This window comes from Paramisgurnus dabryanus, chromosome 6 (genome assembly GCF_030506205.2).
Source record: "Paramisgurnus dabryanus chromosome 6, PD_genome_1.1, whole genome shotgun sequence".
NCBI classification, from domain to species: Eukaryota; Metazoa; Chordata; class Actinopteri; order Cypriniformes; family Cobitidae; genus Paramisgurnus; species Paramisgurnus dabryanus.
The window spans coordinates 43349657-43356206 of record NC_133342.1 but is presented as its reverse complement, the minus strand read 5'-3'; the positions used below and the strand labels follow the sequence as shown (position 1 = coordinate 43356206).

Genomic DNA, 6550 nt, shown 5'->3' with positions numbered 1-6550 from the left:
ATTTCTTCCCTTAGGTCCGTTTCCTGTGTCCTTCGAACGTACACAATCTTTTCAAGGTACACAGTCAAATCAGTAACAATTACTTCAGAATGAATGATTGAACACTTAACTTCGTCTTGGTTTCAGCCCAATTCTCCGTCTTGATTTCGCACAGCCAGCAAATCCACATCAATACGTCTCTCCAAACACACCGACCACTTTCGTCTCACCCACAGCGCTTGCCAGAATAAACTTCCTCCTTCCCTGAAGGCTACTTCGTCTCTGCCATTGGCCTCGTCATCCAGACGCTCGTCTTCAGTTTCAGTTTCCTTTTTCGGGCTTCCCCTCACCCGCCTCCTTTCATAACAAACCCAGGGGGCACCCAGAGCGAATTCACGGAAACCAACCATTCCTCATACTCGTCTCTTCAGCCCCCGTACTCTCGCCACTTCGCTTCTCCGCGAACACCGGATCAACTTTGCTACCAGTAGGCTGGTAGCAGAGAACACACACTTCACTCACGTTTATCAACTCCACTATATATGCAGCAGAACAAACGACACCTCTTTTCGCAGGCGTAGGAGGATGAAACCGGTCCTTTGATCGTACACAGGTAAGAAACGGCCATCCGATGCCACCACTCGACTCCTCATACACATGGCTCTTTCCTCAGCCTAGGATATGATTGCTGACAGACATTGAGGACAGCACGGCACAACACTTCTTCAAGTGTACTCACTTCAATACAAGCACCCACCGCAATCTTCACACTCACAGTGAACTAGGGTCAGTATCACAACTTCAGCTCTGGATACGGAGACCTGGACGAGACGGCGACAGGGGGCAGGAGAACAGCACGTGAAGGCATAGATAAAACAATGTTAAAACTCCTCCTCCTCTTCCACTACTCCCACGCTTCACAGTGACTGAAACAGACTCACAACAGACGTTTTAATCCTCCAACTCAACTTCCTCTCTTTCGATTTGCTCGTCACATCAGTTCAACATCTCCAGTTCCTTCAATACACATAACAGGATCACAATGACACTGCAGCATATATGGTTTCTCACTCCAGCACAATATCCGTAGCTCTTCGCCCACCCAGTAATCCACATCAAACCGTCTCTTTCTTCGCTTCAGCCCGTCCACCGAACTCCCAGCAGACACCAAACGGCTTCACCCGAAACAAACTTCACACGACGCGTCTTTTCCACCACCGTTGTTTTCCGCTTCGCTACTCCGCGAACGCCGGACAAACGTGGCTTTTCAAATCCTTTTTTGAAGGCTGCTTCCAGACGGTCATCTTTTACTTTTAGTTTCGGTTTTGCAGCTTCCCCTAACCCGCCCCCTTTCATAACAACACCCCAGCGGGCTCACAGAGCGAACTCACGGAACAACTGCCCCAACCTGAACTCTGACTCTTTTACTGCTCTATTTATGCGCCTCCTCTTCTTGCGAAAGCCAATCACAGATCGCCCCATTCGTTTCGCACACCTGTTTGTTATTATACTTAATCTTGCTTGCCCGGAGTCAGCCGTAACCAGCATGGTGTTTGTGGAAATCGGCCCGGGCGGAACTATTTCCGCCATTTTTCATTCCGCCTGCATTTGGTCACTCCGTGACATACTTACCTGTGTTCGTCCTTCTCGAGTCCAGGAAAAGAGGCTGGAAATACTGACCTGCATCTTATTTACAAGTCATACCCTAAGAAAAACCCTAAACATCTTAGCCACATTGGAGCTTTTCAAGGGATGTAGCTCAGTGGTAGAGCGCATGCTTCGCATGTATGAGGTCCTGGGTTCAATCGAGTAAAGAGAGTGGCTAACCACACACTGATCCACTTGTGACAATAAGTCTACAAAAACATGGTTTTTATTTATAAAGTGCAGAGTGCAAGTGAATATAAAAACAGACAAGGCGAGCAAACGTTTCAGCTCTTGCTTTCCTCAGTGCTCGATTGACAAACAAGATTCACCCTTTTTGAACAAGTCAGTAATTGAGGTCAATCAGCTGAAAGCAATTATCTCAAGTAAGTAATTTGTGAACAATTATCTCAGTGATTACCTCATTGATCACTTAAGCAAAATTCACAACCAGTTACAACAACATTTAGAAGGAAATATGAGACATAAACTGTAGAGAATAGTTGAATTTTACAAAAAACATGATAGTTCAAGTTCTTCATTCATACCCTCAGGAAATAAAGATTTCAGTTCAAAAACCCCAAAAGCCTCCCTTTGGAGTAATTTTCTGTCTCTATCACCACCTCTCCTGTGGGGGAGAATCCTCTCGATGCCCAGGAACTTCATGTCAGCTGGAGAGTGGTTAGCAGACTTGAAATGACGAGAAATTGAAGATGTATCATCCTGTCTTCTAATAGCACTAGTGTGTTCAATTATTCTTGTGCGTAATGCACGTGTAGTTTTCCCAACATACAGTTGTGAACATGGACAAACGATGATGTAAATCACATGTGTGCTTTTGCAGGTAATCAATTGTCTAATCTTGTATGTTTTTAGTGTACGAGGATGTGTGAATGATTTACATTTAACATACTTAGTACAAGAAGAACAATTGTGACATGGGAAGTTGCCTTGGGCATCGATGAGAGTGGTTGGAGACGAGATATGGGTATCAGCATGGACCAGTTTGTCCCTCAAATTAGAGCTCCTGGAGAAAACACAAAGTGGTTGATCATTAAATATATTCAAAAATTGAGGATCACTTTGAATAATATGCCAATGTTTCTTGATGATGTTTTTGACTATATGTGGATTTGAAAGTACATGAAAAACTCTTGTTTTTTGTATCTTTGGTCAAGTTGGTCCCCTCGTGTCTTTGTATTTTAGAGACCTTCTTAAGAGCAATATCAAGCCACTTGGTAGGATAGCCCCGTGATTTAAAGTCCATGTACATAGTCTGGGCTTTCGACTCAAAGTCGTCTCTCCTGGAACAGATACGATGGAGTCTCAATAATTGACTATATGGTAAGCCACGTTTTAAGGGGGTTGGATGAGCACTATTGGCATGAAGAAGACTGTTCTTGGCTGTATCTTTTCTATAGAGGGAAGAGACTATATGGTTGTCTACAATTGAAATAGAGGTGTCTAAGAAATTGACATCTGTGATCCCCACATGATAGGTAAATTTGATAGAGGGCCTGAGACAATTCATATATAGGACAAATGCTTCAAAGTCACTTTCAGATCCCTTGTAAATAACAAAGCAGTCATCAATGTATCTCTTGAATAAGATAATGTTGTCAAGGAAAGGATTGTTATTAAAGACATAAAAGTCCTCCAAAAAACCCAAATATAAATTTGCATAATCAGGAGCCATAGTGGCCCCCATGGCTGTGCCCTCAACTTGTAAATAGTATTTATTTTCAAATAGAAAGTAGTTTTTAGTGAGCACCATTTTGGCCATATCAGTGATAAATTTGGTCGGCAGACCCTCATCATCATAGCGCAGGTCAAGAAAATGTTCTAAAGCCAAAAGGCCTTCGTTATGTGGAATGTTTGTGTAAAGTGAGGTCACATCCATGGTTGCCAGTATAACATCACAATGAACATATTGTAGAGTTGCTATACATTGTAAAAAGTCAGCAGTGTCTCTTAAGTAGCTAGGAAGGGAAGTAACTAAAGGTCTCAGCACAAAATCGACAAAGTTAGAGAGTGGTTCAGTCAGACTATTATTTCCTGCAACTATGGGTCGTCCCGGTGGATCAACCAAACTTTTATGTACCTTGGGTAAGATGTAAAAGACAGGTCTGGTCGGAGAGCTATTCAATAAATATTGCATCTCTTTATCAGAGATTAGCTGATGAGCATGTGCTTCCAGAATAAATTTCTCAATCTCCTTTTGAAACTGAGTCGTAGGGTCTGATGGCAGGACTCGATAGTAGCTACTGTTATTGAGTTGGCGAAGAGCCTCATTAATATAGAGTGAACGAGGCATAACCACCAGACCACCTCCTTTATCAGCAGGTTTGATGATAATGTCTTTGTTCTGACATAGTTCTTCAAGAGCTTGTTTTTCAGAAAATGTCAAGTTTGGTTTTGAATTCTGGGACGATGTCTGTTCAAAAAGGCTAGACACATCTCTTTCCACTAATCTACAATATGTCTCAATAGAAGAATTAGACACAGGTGGACAGAAAGTGCTTTTAGGTTTAAATCTTGCTCGACCATAGTAATTATATGAGTTCGGTTGATTCACTTTCTCATTTTTGTACCAACATTTCAGTCTTAAAGTCCGAAAAAAACTTGAACAGTTCGATTTTAGTAACAAAAGGATCTGTGGTTCTAGTGGGAACAAAGCTGAGACCTTTATTAAGAAGACTTACTTCTTGTGGACACAGTTCTTGACCGGTAAGGTTGAAGATCAGCTGGTCTTTTGACGTGTTCCCCTCCTCAGAGTTGGTTGTAAGGTGTCTCCTCTTCTTCCCACGTCTCCCCCGACGGGTGGTGGTGGTCTTCTGCGAAGTGGATATTGACGTGCCATTCTGGGATGATGTTCTGGTTCGCTGGTGTTGTCTAAAAAGTCCACTTCACTGTCACCACTGGATGCAGAGGTGTGTCGAGTCTCGTCCACAAACCGTACCTTCCGTGAGGATCTTGAGAATGTACTGTTACGGTTGAGCCAGGGATAGACTCTGTTTTCTTTAAAGTCTAAAGTGTCTCTACGAAATTTGCGAATCTTCTTTTGTTGTATATCTTTCTTGAATTCTCCCAAAGAGGTTTTAAGTAATTCCAGTTGTTGGTTAAAGTTGACTTCACCATGAGATGCTGTAATGGAGGATTTGGTTTCTTCAATTTCTTCTCGTACCTTATTTAATTCTTTCTGTGTGAACTCAACTACAAGGAGGGTGAGGTCCAGTGAGGCCTTGTTCATGATCTCACACCATTTCTTGCGGGGTTCATGCTGGGTTCAATCCCCAGTATCTCCAAATGCCTTTATGATTGTAAGGACCCCTTAATAAGTGTTGATGTTTCAGCTGATTTACAAGTCATACAGTAGATTCTTTTCTGTTCTTCTTGCCTCTAGTAAGACGAAAAACCCTAAACATCTTAGCCACATTGGAGCATTTTAAGTTGGTGATGTAGCTCAGTGGTAGAGCACATGCTCTGCATGTATGAGGTCCTGGGTTCAATCCACAGCATCTCCAAATGCCTTCATGATTTTAAGAACCCCTGAATAAGTATTGATGATGAATCTTATTTACAAGTCATACAGTAGTTCCTTTTATCTGCTTCTTGCCTCTAGTAAGATGAAAAACCCTAAACATCTTAGCCACATTGGAGCGCTTCAAGCTGGGAATGTAACTCAGTGGTAGAGCGCATGCTTTGCATGTATGAGGTCCTGGGTTCAATCCCCAGTATCTCCAAATGCTTTTATGATTGTAAGAACCCCTTAATAAGTGTTGATGTTGCATCTGATTTACAAGTTATACAGTAGTCAAGCTGAGGATGTAGCTCAGTGGTAGAGGGCATGCTTCGCATGTATGAGGTCCTGGTTTCAATCCCTGGCATCTCCAAATGCATTCATGATTTTAAGAACCCCTGAATAAGTATTGATGATGCATCTTATTTACAAGTCATACAGTAGTTCCTTTTATCTGCTTCTTGCCTCTAGTAAAATGAAAAACCCTAAACATCTTAGCCACATTGGAGCTTTTCATGCTGGGATGTAGCTCTGTGGTAGAGCGCATGCTTTGCATGTATAAGGTCCTGGGTTTAATCCCCAGTATCTCCAAATATCTTTATAATTGTAAGGACCCCTTAATAAGTGTTGATGTTTCAGCTGATTTACAAGTCATACAGTAGTCAAGCTGGGGATATAGCTCAGTGGTAGAGCACATGCTTTGCATGTATGAGGTCCTGGGTTCAATCCCCAGTATCTCCAAATATCTTTATAATTGTAAGGACCCCTTAATAAGTGTTGATGTTTCAGCTGATTTACAAGTCATACAGTAGATTATTTTCTGTTCTTCTTGCCTCTAGTAAGACGAAAAACCCTAAACATCTTAGCCACATTGGAGCATTTCAAGCTGGGGATGTATCTCAATAATAGAGTGCATGCTTTGCATATATGAGGTCCTGGGTTTAATCCCCAGTATCTCCAAATATCTTTATGATTGTAAGGACCCCTTAATAAGTGTTGATGTTTCAGCTGATTTACAAGTCATACAGTAGATTCTTTTCTATTCTTCTTGCCTCTAGTAAGACGAAAAACCCTAAACATCTTTGCCACATTGGACCATTTCAAGCTGGGGATGTAGCTCAGTGGTAGAGCGTATGCTTCGCATGTATGAGGTCCTGGGTTCAATCCCCAGCATCTCCAAATGCCTTCATGATTTTAAGAACCCCTGAATAAGTATTGATGATGCATCTTATTTACAAGTCATACAGTAGTTCCTTTTATCTGCTTCTTGCCTCTAGTAAGATGAAAAACCCTAAACATCTTAGCCACATTGGAGCTCTTCAAGCTGGGGATGTAGCTCAGTGGTAGAGCGCATGCTTTGCATGTATGAGGTCCTGGGTTCAATCCCCAGCGTCTCCAAATGCCTTT

General features: G+C 42.1%; 3 non-coding genes across 3 annotated transcripts; all 3 read left to right on the top strand.

Moving 5' to 3' along the window:
• Positions 1-5812: 5812 nt before the first annotated feature.
• Positions 5813-5884, top strand: trnaa-ugc (transfer RNA alanine (anticodon UGC)). Its single transcript has one exon. It is a non-coding gene; the product is annotated as a tRNA-Ala (tRNA).
• A 366-nt stretch (positions 5885-6250) lies between these two features.
• trnaa-cgc (transfer RNA alanine (anticodon CGC)) lies at positions 6251-6322 on the top strand. The gene has a single exon. It is a non-coding gene; the product is annotated as a tRNA-Ala (tRNA).
• Positions 6323-6469: 147 nt separating this feature from the next.
• On the top strand, positions 6470-6541 carry trnaa-ugc (transfer RNA alanine (anticodon UGC)). The gene has a single exon. It is a non-coding gene; the product is annotated as a tRNA-Ala (tRNA).
• Positions 6542-6550: the final 9 nt, after the last annotated feature.